General features: G+C 41.8%; 1 long non-coding RNA gene across 2 annotated transcripts in view; it reads left to right on the top strand.

The window, feature by feature from the left end:
• The window catches only part of LOC125692936 (uncharacterized), a 170,487-nt gene extending 152,114 nt beyond the window's left edge, over positions 1-18,373 (top strand). For both annotated transcript variants that reach the window (XR_007376939.1, XR_007376938.1), the window contains exons 2-3: positions 13,795-13,977; positions 14,008-18,373. This is a non-coding gene — a long non-coding RNA (uncharacterized LOC125692936). The remainder of the gene's footprint in view (positions 1-13,794; positions 13,978-14,007) is intronic.
• Positions 18,374-21,016: the final 2,643 nt, after the last annotated feature.

Here is a 21,016-nt window from a genome sequence, read left to right on the forward strand (position 1 = left end):
TCATTCATTCATTCATTCATTCATTCATTCATTCATTCATTCATTCAGCCTGGCCCCATCCACCCCTTGGCCAGGCTGGGCTGCTCCAGGAGGCAGATGATGTGGCAGGGTGAGCAGGTGGAAGTGTGAGCAAAATTGTTTTAGAGGCAGAATGTTCTTGTTTCACAGTATTGCATATATGCAATCCTGCATTCAAGATGGAAGAAAGGGGCCTAGAATTTCAAAGAGATATGATGCAAAGTGGACAATGAGGGTCATTGCAAAAATTGTCCTTCTTTAGGGAACAAAACTTGCCTCCTTTTGAGTTTAATGACAGTCCTGCTATTGATTCGTGCGTGCCCTATCTATTCATTTTTCTGCTCCCCTGATTTTTTTTTTTTTTTTCACTTTTACTCAGATTAATGACTTGCTTCATTCCTTATCTTTATCCTCTCTTCCCGAAAAGTGTTGTCACTTAAACTGGCTTAGCATATCTACTCTATTTATTCTACAACACCCCCGAGTTTTACATTTCAGTTGAAAGATTCACTATCGCTATAATCACCAGGAAGAAGAAATAGTTGCTTTAAACTTCTAAAGAAGTAAGATCACTTGTGAAGAAGTAAGATCTCAATCCTATCAGTCCTCCAACTGAGAGGGTGACGAATGGATGTCACAAAAGGAGAAAAAACACAATCATCTAGGAAACGTAAGGGTTAATGAAAGGTAATATGTCACTTCATGGCAATAGTAACACTTTTCTGACGATACAAAACAGGGACGGTCAGCAGTATGCTAGGGTTGCATTCAGGATGGAGTACTCCAGATGTGGTCTCACCAAGGCAGAGCAGAGGGGCAGGATCATCTACCTTGACCTGCTGACCACGATTCTTTTGGTGCAGTCCAGGACAGGAGTGGCTTTCTGGACTGTGAGGGTACACACTGCTACTTCATGTCCACTTGCTATTTCCTAGTATCCCTATGCCCATTGTGGCAGGGCTGTTCTCTGTCCTGACATCCTTCAACTTGTGCTGATACAAGGGGTTGGTTGCCATTACCCATGTGCAGTACCCTGCACTTGGATTGTTTGAACCTCATGAGCTTCTCCTTGTCCCACTGACAAAGGCTGGCTAAGTCTCTCTCAGTGGCATCCCATCCCTCAGTCATCTTCACCTTATCACATAGCTTGCTGTCATCCACAAACTTGATGAGAATGTACTTGATCCCACTGTCAATGTCACTGCTGAAGATATTAAAGAGCGACCCCTGAGGAGCACCACTTGTTACTTCTCTAGCCAGACATTGAGCCAATGACCACCACTCTCAAGGTATGACTAGACTAAACTTTGTTCATCAGTCCACCTTTCAAATCCACACATTTTGAATTTGAAAAGAAGGATATGATGGGGACTATGTCCAAGTCTCTGCTGACCTTAAGGTAGATGACATCAAGCATTTTCCTCATCCGCTCATGTAGTCATGCCATCATGAAATCCACTCGTTATCTTTTCAAAATTAGTTCTTATTTGTAACACTGAACATTATCAATTGTATTTTCTTTACATAGCAGTAGCTAATAGCTTTTACCTGAAATGAGCTTGTTTCTGAAGAACCAAAAATTGGATTTGCTACTTTTGAACCTTTCCTATTTTTTCTTTGTCAAATCCTAACCACTTTAAATGCATAGGTTTTCTTCAGTTTTGTTTACTTTGCGGGGTAATTTGATAAATTAATGCATATTTTGTAAAGCAAACAAGTGTCTGGCAGTTAGTACATAGCATGACAACAGAAGTGCTCTTTGATTTGCGTAGTAGTGTTCCTGTTAAAAATTCGGCTTGCCAGTCTTGGAGATTAAATTCTTTTATATAGAATGAGTGTGTTAAGTCAAATGATGTGAATCTGCCTAAACCACTTTCTTCTTGTATCAGGCAGTCTCAGAATTCTATAATAATCCTTCCTTCCTAAAACTTTGGAATGGTTTTTTAGACACAGTCTTTGTTTCTGTGTTTACTTGTTCCAATATCAATATGTCTTATGTACTTTGATACATTCAAAAAAGTGCACTAGCACAGCAAAATATCGTGCCTCAGTATTAACTGATTCATAGCAAGCAAAGAAATATATTTCCAAGAATAAATAAGAATTGTAATTTTTTATTTTTTTTTTTTAATTGTCAGCAATACCTGTAGACAGTATCTTCTAGAACTAACAATGCAAAGGCAGATATACATATGCAATAATAACACCAAAAACAAGATCACTACTGCATTGTAATTAATAAGTCCTTCTCTTCTATGAGGCAGTTCTTTTGTTTATTACATAATCCTAGAATGCAATGACATAGCAAGTATCAACTAGTAACAGTGTTACACTATCTCCAGCTGTAAAATTAGACTCCTTATCTGGTTTGGACTAACGGGCTTACGGCAGGTCAGAAAAATACTCGTGTAAATACTAAGGACAGAGAACTTTCTAAAAAGTAAGCAGCTAATCAGCAGTCTTTAACCTGTAGGGAAAAAAATTACTGTGCTTGGACTAATTCTAGAAGTATGTATAAGGCCCCATTCATTCATTCATTCATTCATTCATTCATTCATTCATTCATTCATTCATTCAGCCTGGCCCCATCCACCCCTTGGCCAGGCTGGGCTGCTCCAGGAGGCAGATGATGTGGCAGGGTGAGCAGGTGGAAGTGTGAGCAAAATTGTTTTAGAGGCAGAATGTTCTTGTTTCACAGTATTGCATATATGCAATCCTGCATTCAAGATGGAAGAAAGGGGCCTAGAATTTCAAAGAGATATGATGCAAAGTGGACAATGAGGGTCATTGCAAAAATTGTCCTTCTTTAGGGAACAAAACTTGCCTCCTTTTGAGTTTAATGACAGTCCTGCTATTGATTTGTGCCTGCCCTATCTATTCATTTTTCTGCTCCCCTGATTTTTTTTTTTTTTTCACTTTTACTCAGATTAATGACTTGCTTCATTCCTTATCTTTATCCTCTCTTCCCGAAAAGTGTTGTCACTTAAACTGGCTTAGCATATCTACTCTATTTATTCTACAACACCCCCGAGTTTTACATTTCAGTTGAAAGATTCACTATCGCTATAATCACCAGGAAGAAGAAATAGTTGCTTTAAACTTCTAAAGAAGTAAGATCACTTGTGAAGAAGTAAGATCTCAATCCTATCAGTCCTCCAACTGAGAGGGTGACGAATGGATGTCACAAAAGGAGAAAAAACACAATCATCTAGGAAACGTAAGGGTTAATGAAAGGTAATATGTCACTTCATGGCAATAGTAACACTTTTCTGACGATACAAAACAGGGACGGTCAGCAGTATGCTAGGGTTGCATTCAGGATGGAGTACTCCAGATGTGGTCTCACCAAGGCAGAGCAGAGGGGCAGGATCATCTACCTTGACCTGCTGACCACGATTCTTTTGGTGCAGTCCAGGACAGGAGTGGCTTTCTGGGCTGTGAGGGTACACACTGCTACTTCATGTCCACTTGCTATTTCCTAGTATCCCTATGCCCATTGTGGCAGGGCTGTTCTCTGTCCTGACATCCTTCAACTTGTGCTGATACAAGGGGTTGGTTGCCATTACCCATGTGCAGTACCCTGCACTTGGATTTTTTGAACCTCATGAGCTTCTCCTTGTCCCACTGACAAAGGCTGGCTAAGTCTCTCTCAGTGGCATCCCATCCCTCAGTCATCTTCACCTTATCACATAGCTTGCTGTCATCCACAAACTTGATGAGAATGTACTTGATCCCACTGTCAATGTCACTGCTGAAGATATTAAAGAGCGACCCCTGAGGAGCACCACTTGTTACTTCTCTAGCCAGACATTGAGCCAATGACCACCACTCTCAAGGTATGACTAGACTAAACTTTGTTCATCAGTCCACCTTTCAAATCCACACATTTTGAATTTGAAAAGAAGGATATGATGGGGACTATGTCCAAGTCTCTGCTGACCTTAAGGTAGATGACATCAAGCATTTTCCTCATCCGCTCATGTAGTCATGCCATCATGAAATCCACTAGTTATCTTTTCAAAATTAGTTCTTATTTGTAACACTGAACATTATCAATTGTATTTTCTTTACATAGCAGTAGCTAATAGCTTTTACCTGAAATGAGCTTGTTTCTGAAGAACCAAAAATTGGATTTGCTACTTTTGAACCTTTCCTATTTTTTCTTTGTCAAATCCTAACCACTTTAAATGCATAGGTTTTCTTCAGTTTTGTTTACTTTGCGGGGTAATTTGATAAATTAATGCATATTTTGTAAAGCAAACAAGTGTCTGGCAGTTAGTACATAGCATGACAACAGAAGTGCTCTTTGATTTGCGTAGTAGTGTTTCTGTTAAAAATTCGGCTTGCCAGTCTTGGAGATTAAATTCTTTTATATAGAATGAGTGTGTTAAGTCAAATGATGTGAATCTGCCTAAACCACTTTCTTCTTGTATCAGGCAGTCTCAGAATTCTATAATAATCCTTCCTTCCTAAAACTTTGGAATGGTTTTTTAGACACAGTCTTTGTTTCTGTGTTTACTTGTTCCAATATCAATATGTCTTATGTACTTTGATACATTCAAAAAAGTGCACTAGCACAGCAAAATATCGTGCCTCAGTATTAACTGATTCATAGCAAGCAAAGAAATATATTTCCAAGAATAAATAAGAATTGTAATTTTTTATTTTTTTTTTTTAATTGTCAGCAATACCTGTAGACAGTATCTTCTAGAACTAACAATGCAAAGGCAGATATACATATGCAATAATAACACCAAAAACAAGATCACTACTGCATTGTAATTAATAAGTCCTTCTCTTCTATGAGGCAGTTCTTTTGTTTATTACATAATCCTAGAATGCAATGACATAGCAAGTATCAACTAGTAACAGTGTTACACTATCTCCAGCTGTAAAATTAGACTCCTTATCTGGTTTGGACTAACGGGCTTACGGCAGGTCAGAAAAATACTCGTGTAAATACTAAGGACAGAGAACTTTCTAAAAAGTAAGCAGCTAATCAGCAGTCTTTAACCTGTAGGGAAAAAAATTACTGTGCTTGGACTAATTCTAGAAGTATGTATAAGGCCCCATTCATTCATTCATTCATTCATTCATTCATTCATTCATTCATTCAGCCTGGCCCCATCCACCCCTTGGCCAGGCTGGGCTGCTCCAGGAGGCAGATGATGTGGCAGGGTGAGCAGGTGGAAGTGTGAGCAAAATTGTTTTAGAGGCAGAATGTTCTTGTTTCACAGTATTGCATATATGCAATCCTGCATTCAAGATGGAAGAAAGGGGCCTAGAATTTCAAAGAGATATGATGCAAAGTGGACAATGAGGGTCATTGCAAAAATTGTCCTTCTTTAGGGAACAAAACTTGCCTCCTTTTGAGTTTAATGACAGTCCTGCTATTGATTCGTGCGTGCCCTATCTATTCATTTTTCTGCTCCCCTGATTTTTTTTTTTTTTTCACTTTTGCTCAGATTAATGACTTGCTTCATTCTTTATCTTTATCCTCTCTTCCCGAAAAGTGTTGTCACTTAAACTGGCTTAGCATATCTACTCTATTTATTCTACAACACCCCCGAGTTTTACATTTCAGTTGAAAGATTCACTATCGCTATAATCACCAGGAAGAAGAAATAGTTGCTTTAAACTTCTAAAGAAGTAAGATCACTTGTGAAGAAGTAAGATCTCAATCCTATCAGTCCTCCAACTGAGAGGGTGACGAATGGATGTCACAAAAGGAGAAAAAACACAATCATCTCGGAAAGGTAAGGGTTAATGAAAGGTAATATGTCACTTCATGGCAATAGTAACACTTTTCTGACGATACAAAACAGGGACGGTCAGCAGTATGCTAGGGTTGCATTCAGGATGGAGTACTCCAGATGTGGTCTCACCAAGGCAGAGCAGAGGGGCAGGATCATCTACCTTGACCTGCTGACCACGATTCTTTTGGTGCAGTCCAGGACAGGAGTGGCTTTCTGGGCTGTGAGGGTACACACTGCTACTTCATGTCCACTTGCTATTTCCTAGTATCCCTATGCCCATTGTGGCAGGGCTGTTCTCTGTCCTGACATCCTTCAACTTGTGCTGATACAAGGGGTTGGTTGCCATTACCCATGTGCAGTACCCTGCACTTGGATTTTTTGAACCTCATGAGCTTCTCCTTGTCCCACTGACAAAGGCTGGCTAAGTCTCTCTCAGTGGCATCCCATCCCTCAGTCATCTTCACCTTATCACATAGCTTGCTGTCATCCACAAACTTGATGAGAATGTACTTGATCCCACTGTCAATGTCACTGCTGAAGATATTAAAGAGCGACCCCTGAGGAGCACCACTTGTTACTTCTCTAGCCAGACATTGAGCCAATGACCACCACTCTCAAGGTATGACTAGACTAAACTTTGTTCATCAGTCCACCTTTCAAATCCACACATTTTGAATTTGAAAAGAAGGATATGATGGGGACTATGTCCAAGTCTCTGCTGACCTTAAGGTAGATGACATCAAGCATTTTCCTCATCCGCTCATGTAGTCATGCCATCATGAAATCCACTCGTTATCTTTTCAAAATTAGTTCTTATTTGTAACACTGAACATTATCAATTGTATTTTCTTTACATAGCAGTAGCTAATAGCTTTTACCTGAAATGAGCTTGTTTCTGAAGAACCAAAAATTGGATTTGCTACTTTTGAACCTTTCCTATTTTTTCTTTGACAAATCCTAACCACTTTAAATGCATAGGTTTTCTTCAGTTTTGTTTATTTTGCGGGGTAATTTGATAAATTAATGCATATTTTGTAAAGCAAACAAGTGTCTGGCAGTTAGTACATAGCATGACAACAGAAGTGCTCTTTGATTTGCGTAGTAGTGTTTCTGTTAAAAATTCGGCTTGCCAGTCTTGGAGATTAAATTCTTTTATATAGAATGAGTGTGTTAAGTCAAATGATGTGAATCTGCCTAAACCACTTTCTTCTTGTATCAGGCAGTCTCAGAATTCTATAATAATCCTTCCTTCCTAAAACTTTGGAATGGTTTTTTAGACACAGTCTTTGTTTCTGTGTTTACTTGTTCCAATATCAATATGTCTTATGTACTTTGATACATTCAAAAAAGTGCACTAGCACAGCAAAATATCGTGCCTCAGTATTAACTGATTCATAGCAAGCAAAGAAATATATTTCCAAGAATAAATAAGAATTGTAATTTTTTATTTTTTTTTTTTAATTGTCAGCAATACCTGTAGACAGTATCTTCTAGAACTAACAATGCAACGGCAGATATACATATGCAATAATAACACCAAAAACAAGATCACTACTGCATTGTAATTAATAAGTCCTTCTCTTCTATGAGGCAGTTCTTTTGTTTATTACATAATCCTAGAATGCAATGACATAGCAAGTATCAACTAGTAACAGTGTTACACTATCTCCAGCTGTAAAATTAGACTCCTTATCTGGTTTGGACTAACGGGCTTACGGCAGGTCAGAAAAAGACTCGTGTAAATACCAAGGACAGAGAACTTTCTAAAAAGTAAGCAGCTAATCAGCAGTCTTTAACCTGTAGGGAAAAAAAATTACTGTGCTTGGACTAATTCTAGAAGTATGTATAAGGCCCCATTCATTCATTCATTCATTCATTCATTCATTCATTCATTCATTCATTCATTCAGCCTGGCCCCATCCACCCCTTGGCCAGGCTGGGCTGCTCCAGGAGGCAGATGATGTGGCAGGGTGAGCAGGTGGAAGTGTGAGCAAAATTGTTTTAGAGGCAGAATGTTCTTGTTTCACAGTATTGCATATATGCAATCCTGCATTCAAGATGGAAGAAAGGGGCCTAGAATTTCAAAGAGATATGATGCAAAGTGGACAATGAGGGTCATTGCAAAAATTGTCCTTCTTTAGGGAACAAAACTTGCCTCCTTTTGAGTTTAATGACAGTCCTGCTATTGATTTGTGCCTGCCCTATCTATTCATTTTTCTGCTCCCCTGATTTTTTTTTTTTTTTTTCACTTTTACTCAGATTAATGACTTGCTTCATTCCTTATCTTTATCCTCTCTTCCCGAAAAGTGTTGTCACTTAAACTGGCTTAGCATATCTACTCTATTTATTCTACAACACCCCCGAGTTTTACATTTCAGTTGAAAGATTCACTATCGCTATAATCACCAGGAAGAAGAAATAGTTGCTTTAAACTTCTAAAGAAGTAAGATCACTTGTGAAGAAGTAAGATCTCAATCCTATCAGTCCTCCAACTGAGAGGGTGACGAATGGATGTCACAAAAGGAGAAAAAACACAATCATCTAGGAAACGTAAGGGTTAATGAAAGGTAATATGTCACTTCATGGCAATAGTAACACTTTTCTGACGATACAAAACAGGGACGGTCAGCAGTATGCTAGGGTTGCATTCAGGATGGAGTACTCCAGATGTGGTCTCACCAAGTCAGAGCAGAGGGGCAGGATCATCTACCTTGACCTGCTGACCACGATTCTTTTGGTGCAGTCCAGGACAGGAGTGGCTTTCTGGGCTGTGAGGGTACACACTGCTACTTCATGTCCACTTGCTATTTCCTAGTATCCCTATGCCCATTGTGGCAGGGCTGTTCTCTGTCCTGACATCCTTCAACTTGTGCTGATACAAGGGGTTGGTTGCCATTACCCATGTGCAGTACCCTGCACTTGGATTTTTTGAACCTCATGAGCTTCTCCTTGTCCCACTGACAAAGGCTGGCTAAGTCTCTCTCAGTGGCATCCCATCCCTCAGTCATCTTCACCTTATCACATAGCTTGCTGTCATCCACAAACTTGATGAGAATGTACTTGATCCCACTGTCAATGTCACTGCTGAAGATATTAAAGAGCGACCCCTGAGGAGCACCACTTGTTACTTCTCTAGCCAGACATTGAGCCAATGACCACCACTCTCAAGGTATGACTAGACTAAACTTTGTTCATCAGTCCACCTTTCAAATCCACACATTTTGAATTTGAAAAGAAGGATATGATGGGGACTATGTCCAAGTCTCTGCTGACCTTAAGGTAGATGACATCAAGCATTTTCCTCATCCGCTCATGTAGTCATGCCATCATGAAATCCACTCGTTATCTTTTCAAAATTAGTTCTTATTTGTAACACTGAACATTATCAATTGTATTTTCTTTACATAGCAGTAGCTAATAGCTTTTACCTGAAATGAGCTTGTTTCTGAAGAACCAAAAATTGGATTTGCTACTTTTGAACCTTTCCTATTTTTTCTTTGACAAATCCTAACCACTTTAAATGCATAGGTTTTCTTCAGTTTTGTTTATTTTGCGGGGTAATTTGATAAATTAATGCATATTTTGTAAAGCAAACAAGTGTCTGGCAGTTAGTACATAGCATGACAACAGAAGTGCTCTTTGATTTGCGTAGTAGTGTTTCTGTTAAAAATTCGGCTTGCCAGTCTTGGAGATTAAATTCTTTTATATAGAATGAGTGTGTTAAGTCAAATGATGTGAATCTGCCTAAACCACTTTCTTCTTGTATCAGGCAGTCTCAGAATTCTATAATAATCCTTCCTTCCTAAAACTTTGGAATGGTTTTTTAGACACAGTCTTTGTTTCTGTGTTTACTTGTTCCAATATCAATATGTCTTATGTACTTTGATACATTCAAAAAAGTGCACTAGCACAGCAAAATATCGTGCCTCAGTATTAACTGATTCATAGCAAGCAAAGAAATATATTTCCAAGAATAAATAAGAATTGTAATTTTTTATTTTTTTTTTTTAATTGTCAGCAATACCTGTAGACAGTATCTTCTAGAACTAACAATGCAACGGCAGATATACATATGCAATAATAACACCAAAAACAAGATCACTACTGCATTGTAATTAATAAGTCCTTCTCTTCTATGAGGCAGTTCTTTTGTTTATTACATAATCCTAGAATGCAATGACATAGCAAGTATCAACTAGTAACAGTGTTACACTATCTCCAGCTGTAAAATTAGACTCCTTATCTGGTTTGGACTAACGGGCTTACGGCAGGTCAGAAAAAGACTCGTGTAAATACCAAGGACAGAGAACTTTCTAAAAAGTAAGCAGCTAATCAGCAGTCTTTAACCTGTAGGGAAAAAAAATTACTGTGCTTGGACTAATTCTAGAAGTATGTATAAGGCCCCATTCATTCATTCATTCATTCATTCATTCATTCATTCATTCATTCATTCATTCATTCAGCCTGGCCCCATCCACCCCTTGGCCAGGCTGGGCTGCTCCAGGAGGCAGATGATGTGGCAGGGTGAGCAGGTGGAAGTGTGAGCAAAATTGTTTTAGAGGCAGAATGTTCTTGTTTCACAGTATTGCATATATGCAATCCTGCATTCAAGATGGAAGAAAGGGGCCTAGAATTTCAAAGAGATATGATGCAAAGTGGACAATGAGGGTCATTGCAAAAATTGTCCTTCTTTAGGGAACAAAACTTGCCTCCTTTTGAGTTTAATGACAGTCCTGCTATTGATTTGTGCCTGCCCTATCTATTCATTTTTCTGCTCCCCTGATTTTTTTTTTTTTTTCACTTTTACTCAGATTAATGACTTGCTTCATTCCTTATCTTTATCCTCTCTTCCCGAAAAGTGTTGTCACTTAAACTGGCTTAGCATATCTACTCTATTTATTCTACAACACCCCCGAGTTTTACATTTCAGTTGAAAGATTCACTATCGCTATAATCACCAGGAAGAAGAAATAGTTGCTTTAAACTTCTAAAGAAGTAAGATCACTTGTGAAGAAGTAAGATCTCAATCCTATCAGTCCTCCAACTGAGAGGGTGACGAATGGATGTCACAAAAGGAGAAAAAACACAATCATCTAGGAAACGTAAGGGTTAATGAAAGGTAATATGTCACTTCATGGCAATAGTAACACTTTTCTGACGATACAAAACAGGGACGGTCAGCAGTATGCTAGGGTTGCATTCAGGATGGAGTACTCCAGATGTGGTCTCACCAAGGCAGAGCAGAGGGGCAGGATCATCTACCTTGACCTGCTGACCACGATTCTTTTGGTGCAGTCCAGGACAGGAGTGGCTTTCTGGGCTGTGAGGGTACACACTGCTACTTCATGTCCACTTGCTATTTCCTAGTATCCCTATGCCCATTGTGGCAGGGCTGTTCTCTGTCCTGACATCCTTCAACTTGTGCTGATACAAGGGGTTGGTTGCCATTACCCATGTGCAGTACCCTGCACTTGGATTTTTTGAACCTCATGAGCTTCTCCTTGTCCCACTGACAAAGGCTGGCTAAGTCTCTCTCACTGGCATCCCATCCCTCAGTCATCTTCACCTTATCACATAGCTTGCTGTCATCCACAAACTTGATGAGAATGTACTTGATCCCACTGTCAATGTCACTGCTGAAGATATTAAAGAGCGACCCCTGAGGAGCACCACTTGTTACTTCTCTAGCCAGACATTGAGCCAATGACCACCACTCTCAAGGTATGACTAGACTAAACTTTGTTCATCGGTCCACCTTTCAAATCCACACATTTTGAATTTGGAAAGAAGGATATGATGGGGACTATGTCCAAGTCTCTGCTGACCTTAAGGTAGATGACATCAAGCATTTTCCTCATCCGCTCATGTAGTCATGCCATCATGAAATCCACTAGTTAACTTTTCAAAATTAGTTCTTATTTGTAACACTGAACATTATCAATTGTATTTTCTTTACATAGCAGTAGCTAATAGCTTTTACCTGAAATGAGCTTGTTTCTGAAGAACCAAAAATTGGATTTGCTACTTTTGAACCTTTCCTATTTTTTCTTTGACAAATCCTAACCACTTTAAATGCATAGGTTTTCTTCAGTTTTGTTTATTTTGCGGGGTAATTTGATAAATTAATGCATATTTTGTAAAGCAAACAAGTGTCTGGCAGTTAGTACATAGCATGACAACAGAAGTGCTCTTTGATTTGCGTAGTAGTGTTTCTGTTAAAAATTCGGCTTGCCAGTCTTGGAGATTAAATTCTTTTATATAGAATGAGTGTGTTAAGTCAAATGATGTGAATCTGCCTAAACCACTTTCTTCTTGTATCAGGCAGTCTCAGAATTCTATAATAATCCTTCCTTCCTAAAACTTTGGAATGGTTTTTTAGACACAGTCTTTGTTTCTGTGTTTACTTGTTCCAATATCAATATGTCTTATGTACTTTGATACATTCAAAAAAGTGCACTAGCACAGCAAAATATTGTGCCTCAGTATTAACTGATTCATAGCAAGCAAAGAAATATATTTCCAAGAATAAATAAGAATTGTAATTTTTTATTTTTTTTTTTTAATTGTCAGCAATACCTGTAGACAGCCCCATCTCTTGGGCTTGAAACAGTGATTGAGCACCTAGTAGTAAGGCAGGGCCAAGCCAGGGGAGCTGAAGTGTATGCAGTGCACATGAATGACCAGTATGGGTATTGACAGGATCTTCCTCTTCCCAGACCTCTTTTAAGTGTTGGCAGTGGAGGTGAGGGTATCTCATCTGGAGATCCCTGCATAGCTGAGGCCTTCCAAGGATAAGCAGGTTTTTTGTTCCTTCTTTCTGTCTCCATGACTGCTCTGTTTAGCAAGTTTTCACTCACTGCAGCCTGGGGTCTTGCTACTCTGCTATCACTGTCGTGCTTTTCATTGTGTTACAACCACTAATTTAAGTGACTTGCTAAAACTTACAGGGCAAGGACAGTATTTAAGTGAGCCAGGAGATATTTTGCCTTGTATTTAATCTTTTTCTTCTTACAAAGTAGCCTTGTGTGAGGAAGTTTGTGTGAGGAACATTTGTTTTGTGGAAGCTGATTCAGGAGAACTCAATTTTTAACATTCCAAAGGGAAATCTCTCTGGAGTTCTGACTACAAGCAGGCAAGCAACAACTGAATCTAATGTAGAAGTTTAGGACCATATGAAAAGACAGATACATTAGCGAACTGGACTGCCTGCATGAGTATACTCCCTGGGATTCAACAAAATCTAAATTTTCACTTTATTTCTTTGATTACCATTCACTCACTACTTCAAAATCTCAATTTCAATTCTATACAAATTTTCATTTTTCATTGAATTTTTCAAAATGTATAGTACTGTTATTCTGATAAATTGACGAATAATTAGGGTTAGGGTTAGGGTTAGGGTTAGGGTTGGGGTTAGGGTTAGGGTTAGGGTTAGGGTTAGGGTTAGGGTAGGGTTAGGGTTAGGGTTAGGGTTAGGGTAGGGTTAGGGTTAGGGTTAGGGTTAGGGTAAGGGTTAGGGTTAGGGTAGGGTTAGGGTTAGGGTTAGGGTTAGGGTTAGGGTTAGGGTTAGGGTTAGGGTTAGGGTTAGGGTTAGGGTTAGGGTTAGGGTTAGGGTTAGGGTTAGGGTTAGGGTGCGGTTAGGTTTAGGGTTAGGGTTAGGGTTAGGGTAGGGTTAGGGTTAGGGTTAGGGTAGGGTTAGGATTAGGGTTAGGGTTACATTTATGATTAGGGTTAGTGTAAGTGTTAGGGTTAGGGTTACAGTTAGGATTAGGGTTAGGGTAAGGGTTAGGGTTAGGGTTGGGTTTTGGGTTGGGGTTAGGTTTAGGGTTAGGGTTAGGGTTAGGGTTAGGGTTAGGGTTAGGGTTAGGGTTAGGTTTAGGGTTAGGGTTAGGGTTGGGGTTAGGGTAGGGTTAGGGTTAGGGTTAGGGGTAGGGGTATGTGTAGGGTTAGGGTAGGGTTACGGTTAGGGTTAGGGTCAGGGTTAGGGTAGGGTTAGGGTTAGGGTTAGGGTTAGGGTTAGGTTAAAGTTAGGGTTAGGGTTAGGATTTGGGTTAGAAGTAGGGTTACGGTTAGGGTTAGGGTTAGGGTTAGGGTTAGGGTTAGGTTTAGGGTAGGGTTAGGGTTGGGTTTAGGGTTAAGGTAGGATTAGGGTTGTCGTTAAGGTTAGGGTTAGGGTTAGGTTTAGGATTTGGGTTAGGAGTAGGTTTAGGGTTAGGGTTAGAGTTAGGGTTAGGGTTAGGGTTAGGGTTAGGGTTAGGGTTAGGGTTAGGTTTAGGATTAGGGTTATTGTTAGGGTTAGGTTTGGGTTTAGGGTAGGGTTAGGGTAGGGTTAGGGTTAGCTTTAGGGTAGGGTTAGGCTTGGGTTTAGGGTTAAGGTAGGTTTAGTGTTGGGGTTAGGTTTAGGGTTAGGGTTAGGTTTAGGATTGGGTTAAGGGTAGGGTTAGGGTTAGGGTTAGGGTTAGGGTAGGGTTAGGGTTAGGGTTAGGGTAATGTTAGGGTTAGGGTTAGAGTTAGGGTTAGGGTTAGGGTTAGGGTTAAGGTAAGGGTTAGGGTTTGGTTTAGGGTTAGGGTTAGGGTTACGGTTAGGTTTAGGGTTAGGGTTAGTGTTAGGGTTAGAGTAAGTGTTAGGGTATGGGTTTGGGTTAGGGATAGGATTAGGGTTAGGATTAGGGTAGGGTTACGTTTACGGTAGGGTTAGGGTTGGGTTTAGGGTTTAGGACCATATGGGTTTAGTTTAGGACCATATGAAATGATAGCTACATTAGCGAACTGGACTGCCTGCATGAGTATACTCCCTGGGATTCAACAAAATCTAAATTTTCACTTTATTTCTTTGATTACCATTCACTCACTACTTCAAAATCTCAATTTTAATTCTATACAAATTTTCATTTTTCATTGCCTTTTTCAAAATGTTTAGTACTGTATGTACTTTATACTATATATACTTATAATGGTTTAATCCCTCTGTAACAGATACATTTTGGTTAGAATTCACAATGTTTTTTGAAGATCTGTGCAGGTTATTCGACAAATTCAAGGGAAACTTACAGCACTTTACTTGTTATTGGAACAGATGGATGTGTTTCGCCCATTCATCTTCTTCCATGTCCTTCTAAATTATTTGTCAATTTATCAGACAAATAAGATGGTGAGACTAATTTTTTATATCATTTAAAGATGATGTTTATGCAATATAATATATTTTGCATCTATTATCTGAACGTTTGTATTTATCAGTAATATCAGTGTGGCTCATAATTTGAGGAAATTGATCAGTCTCATCCATCCCTTGGCCAGGCTGGGCTGCTCCAGGAGGCAGATGATGTGGCAGGGTGAGCAGGCGGAAGTGTGAGCAAAATTGTTTTAGAGGCAGAATGTTCTTGTTTCACAGAATTACAGATATGCAATCCTGCATTCAAGATGGAAGGAATGGGCCTAGAATTTCAAAGAGATATGATGCAAAGTGGACAATGAGGGTCATTGCAAAAATTGTCCTTCTTTGGGGAACAAAACTTGCCTCCTGTTGATTTCAATGACAGTCCTGCTATTGATTTGTGCCTGCCCCATCTATCCATTTTTCTGCTCCCCTGATTTTTTTTTTTTTTTTTTTCACTTTTGCTCAGATTAATGACTTGCTTCATTCCTTAACTTTATCCTCTCTTCCCGAAAAGTGTTGTCACTTAAACTGGCTTAGCATATCTACTCTATTTATTCTATAACACCCCCGAGTTTTACATTGCAGTTGAAAAATTCACTATCTCTATAACAACCTGGAAGAAGAAATAGTTGCTTTAAACTTCTAAAGAAGTAAGATCGCTTGTGAAGAAATAAGATCTCAATGCTATCAGTCCTCCAACTGAGAGGGTGACGAATGGATGTCACAAAAGGAGACAAAACACAATCATCTCGGAAATGTAAGGGTTAATGAAAGGTAATATGTCACTTCATGGCAATAATAACACTTTTCTGATCATACAAAACAGGGACGGTCAGCAGTATGCTAGTGTTGCATTCAGGATGGAGTATTCCAGATGTGGTCTCACATCTGAGTGCCCATATCTATGGGAGTGCAGACAGGGCTAGGCTCTGGGAGTTATATTCTCATATTCTGAATCCAGCTGGCCTACCGTCTCTTTCAGTAGTTCTCTAAAAGTATCGGACTTACCGTGCGAATGAAATGCCGTTTCTGCAGTGAGATACAGCAAGATGAGTATTTCATGGTCTCGGCTGCCATCTATTGTCACTTATTGGTACTAACAATTCTTGTTGGGATTCTCTTCATAACGGGAAACAGCACTTATGTACTATACTGTTGCAGGGACTTCAGAAGCTTGCTTCCTGTGACAAACCTAACTGCAGCTTTTCCATCTTTGAGTATGTACTGGGGATTATTGCCAAGCCCCAAGTAGGGGTATGAAAGAACAACAAAGGAATTCCATGAATTGTTATGGGCTGTGGATATATCCAGTTCTGCTTACTAATTTAAAAATAAAAATAAAATTAAAAAACAAAAATTCTATGCTTTGTGGAAAGCAGCATCTTCTCTTGAAATCTTATCTGTCTTAGGAAAAAACACCTTTGTTTCTCAGCTTTGGTGCTGTCTTGTTCTTGATATGCTTTGTGAATTAACATGACAGTTTTCTAATGACAGCTCTCTCCCACGATCATCCCAGCGAACATCTGCTGCATCAACACAGGAATCTTCCTGAATTTCATTTCTCTATGTGCAGATTTCCAGAAGAGTGCAATGGAACCAGCAACAGGTTTTGCAAGAATGGGACTTATTTATTTCTCTGATCCATACTCCAATAATATTATTGTGTAAATAAATATGAAGCTTGAATTTTGCCAAGTTTTGAACTTTGAATGGACTTTGGCCTGTTTAAAGAAAGAATGTTCCTGAGCCTTTTCAGCATCACCAATCATCCGGCTTGCCTGGGTGGCATTAGCTGAAGAGTCATTGTCTTGGGCTGAAGATAACGTGTCCTTAGTATACATGAGTAACAAAGCTTCTTAGTAACGTATGACTAAAACATAAAATGAGAAAGCATAACACTAGTGGGAATCTGGACCTTGCTTTTGTGAAGGGAATGCATCAGTGTCTGATTCAAGGGAAGCAGTTGCAATTTTGAAGGAGTTCTCCAGGTGTTTGCCAGAGGTTTTTGATGAAATATTGCTCTGTCTCTGGGGCTATAACCTTGTTTTTCCCTGTTTGTGTTAAAGGCAGATTTACAATTCGCAATCAGTTAATATTGTTTGATCCTTAATTTCAGTTTTATTTACTTTCTTGCCAGAGTAACCTGGCATGTACAAGAATTTATGTCTTCCTACTTGTTTTCTCGGGCCGTATTCAATTAATCCCAAAAAGTAAGCCATTATTGGTGTGTTTATTGGGGATTGGCTGCTTCTGTTGTTACAAAATCATCTACGGGCAGTAAGATGCACCCGCGTGGATATCATCCACGAAAGATAAACTTCTTTATCCTGCTCTCCTAGCTGTAATTTAACCAGTGGAACTGCTAGGGTAGACTTCCCAAATTCTCATCCTTCATTTATGCAAGCAGAAATTGTCCCCTCTTTCTCAGTAATTTACGCATTACTTTCATTCCGATGGGGAAGAGCTCTCTCTGGGCTCTTCCAGCCCCCCCTTCCCCATTTCTCTCTGAGTGGATCCCTGGATCCTACGGCCCTACTCCAGTGCCGTGACACTAACAGCTGCTGTTATTCCCAGTTTACCTCCTCCTCTCCAGAGGCTCCCAGTACCAACACTGGGATTCTCTCTGCAGAGGCTAGTCTCACTTCCAGTGCCCTGCCCTCTCCTCTCACCTCCCCCTTTGCAAGTAATGCTGTTTGCAGCAGAAGTCTCCGGCTGCAGCTCACTCTCTCACACCAAGTTCTGCTCGCGGGGAAACGGTGTGGGGGGTTGCTCTCACACCAGCACTGATTAACTCACTTTCTCTTTAACCCTTTTTCCTTTGTCGCACCCTCAGTTACACTTCCACATACCCTCCATTCTACTTCTGTATACCAGTAACAATTACCTTTCTTATACCACCAAAACAGTTTGTCTCATTCCTTTCAAAATCCACAAATCAAACCGCACAATTCTTCAACTTCCACAAACATCCAGCACTTGGTCTCTCCTGATTAGGTACTCAATTAGAAAACTGGTCCCACTATTCCCTTTATGTTCCTAGTTTCTTATTTAATATTCCTCCGGGCGCTCCTGCAACACCCTTCCAATGTGACAACATACACCTGAGAGGTGTTTTGTTCGTTTTTCTGTTTGTCTGGTTTGGTATTTTTTCTGGTGTGAGAGCAACCTCTCCAGCACCGAATAACTAACTAACTAACTAACACTTGAGGAGCATACACATACATTATGGAATTTCGAGCGACCATTCTTTGTAGTGTGGTTCTCTGTGGCTCCACTTCTGTGTTTTGTGATGACAAGGGTAGAAGGGAAAAGCCTCTCTTAAAGAGGCAGCTGGAGATTCGAGGAGCGACAGATGCTGTGCTCTCAGGGAGCACTTTGGAAGAAGTCGGGAGAGATCCTTTCTGGACTGCGCAGTAAATAACCCCCTGCGGAGGAAAGGCAGCAGGCTGAATTCGGACGTTCTGGGCTTCAGAACGGCACAACTTCGCTCTCACGGCTCGGAAGTGGCACTCGCGGTGAACTGCTCCGGAGCGATTGCCGTTGCTGCCCGAGAATCGCGCTTATCGCCGACTGCGGCTTTCAGCCTCCAGCCGCGGTGTCTTGTTAAACCGTACCCGAGAAAGCGCCACTGCAGCCGGGGGCTTTTCTCCGATCTGCGGGCTCTTCTCCGCACATCCGAAAGGAGCGGTTTGGACTTCGCCGTGCGTACATCTATGCAGAATGAACTACGCCTGGCTCTGAATGTTGTGTCCGTGCCTTCATTTCGAGCCACAATTCTTTGTAGTGTGGTTCTCTGTGGCTCCACTTCTGTGTTTTGTGATGACAAGGGTAGAAGGGAAAAGCCTCTCTTAAAGAGGCAGCTGGAGATTCGAGGAGCGACAGATGCTGTGCTCTCAGGGAGCACTTTGGAAGAAGTCGGGAGAGATCCTTTCTGGACTGCGCAGTAAATAACCCCCTGCGGAGGAAAGGCAGCAGGCTGAATTCGGACGTTCTGGGCTTCAGAACGGCACAACTTCGCTCTCACGGCTCGGAAGTGGCACTCGCGGTGAACTGCTCCGGAGCGATTGCCGTTGCTGCCCGAGAATCGCGCTTATCGCCGACTGCGGCTTTCAGCCTCCAGCCGCGGTGTCTTGTTAAACCGTACCCGAGAAAGCGCCACTGCAGCCGGGGGCTTTTCTCCGATCTGCGGGCTCTTCTCCGCACATCCGAAAGGAGCGGTTTGGACTTCGCCGTGCGTACATCTATGCAGAATGAACTACGCCTGGCTCTGAATGTTGTGTCCGTGCCTTCATTTCGAGCCACAATTCTTTGTAGTGTGGTTCTCTGTGGCTCCACTTCTGTGTTTTGTGATGACAAGGGTAGAAGGGAAAAGCGTCTCTTAAAGAGGCAGCTGGAGATTCGAGGAGCGACAGATGCTGTGCTCTCAGGGAGCACTTTGGAAGAAGTCGGGAGAGATCCTTTCTGGACTGCGCAGTAAATAACCCCCTGCGGAGGAAAGGCAGCAGGCTGAATTCGGACGTTCTGGGCTTCAGAACGGCACAACTTCGCTCTCACGGCTCGGAAGTGGCACTCGCGGTGAACTGCTCCGGAGCGATTGCCGTTGCTGCCCGAGAATCGCGCTTATCGCCGACTGCGGCTTTCAGCCTCCAGCCGCGGTGTCTTGTTAAACCGTACCCGAGAAAGCGCGACTGCAGCCGGGGGCTTTTCTCCGATCTGCGGGCTCTTCTCCGCACATCCGAAAGGAGCGGTTTGGACTTCGCCGTGCGTACATCTATGCAGAATGAACTACGCCTGGCTCTGAATGTTGTGTCCGTGCCTTCATTTCGAGCCACAATTCTTTGTAGTGTGGTTCTCTGTGGCTCCACTTCTGTGTTTTGTGATGACAAGGGTAGAAGGGAAAAGCCTCTCTTAAAGAGGCAGCTGGAGATTCGAGGAGCGACAGATGCTGTGCTCTCAGGGAGCACTTTGGAAGAAGTCGGGAGAGATCCTTTCTGGACTGCGCAGTAAATAACCCCCTGCGGAGGAAAGGCAGCAGGCTGAATTCGGACGTTCTGGGCTTCAGAACGGCACAACTTCGCTCTCACGGCTCGGAAGTGGCACTCGCGGTGAACTGCTCCGGAGCGATTGCCGTTGCTGCCCGAGAATCGCGCTTATCGCCGACTGCGGCTTTCAGCCTCCAGCCGCGGTGTCTTGTTAAACCGTACCCGAGAAAGCGCCACTGCAGCCGGGGGCTTTTCTCCGATCTGCGGGCTCTTCTCCGCACATCCGAAAGGAGCGGTTTGGACTTCGCCGTGCGTACATCTATGCAGAATGAACTACGCCTGGCTCTGAATGTTGTGTCCGTGCCTTCATTTCGAGCCACAATTCTTTGTAGTGTGGTTCTCTGTGGCTCCACTTCTGTGTTTTGTGATGACAAGGGTAGAAGGGAAAAGCCTCTCTTAAAGAGGCAGCTGGAGATTCGAGGAGCGACAGATGCTGTGCTCTCAGGGAGCACTTTGGAAGAAGTCGGGAGAGATCCTTTCTGGACTGCGCAGTAAATAACCCCCTGCGGAGGAAAGGCAGCAGGCTGAATTCGGACGTTCTGGGCTTCAGAACGGCACAACTTCGCTCTCACGGCTCGGAAGTGGCACTCGCGGTGAACTGCTCCGGAGCGATTGCCGTTGCTGCCCGAGAATCGCGCTTATCGCCGACTGCGGCTTTCAGCCTCCAGCCGCGGTGTCTTGTTAAACCGTACCCGAGAAAGCGCCACTGCAGCCGGGGGCTTTTCTCCGATCTGCGGGCTCTTCTCCGCACATCCGAAAGGAGCGGTTTGGACTTCGCCGTGCGTACATCTATGCAGAATGAACTACGCCTGGCTCTGAATGTTGTGTCCGTGCCTTCATTTCGAGCCACAATTCTTTGTAGTGTGGTTCTCTGTGGCTCCACTTCTGTGTTTTGTGATGACAAGGGTAGAAGGGAAAAGCCTCTCTTAAAGAGGCAGCTGGAGATTCGAGGAGCGACAGATGCTGTGCTCTCAGGGAGCACTTTGGAAGAAGTCGGGAGAGATCCTTTCTGGACTGCGCAGTAAATAACCCCCTGCGGA

The sequence above is a fragment of the Lagopus muta genome, chromosome 5 (genome assembly GCF_023343835.1).
Source record: "Lagopus muta isolate bLagMut1 chromosome 5, bLagMut1 primary, whole genome shotgun sequence".
Taxonomy (NCBI): domain Eukaryota; kingdom Metazoa; phylum Chordata; class Aves; order Galliformes; family Phasianidae; genus Lagopus; species Lagopus muta.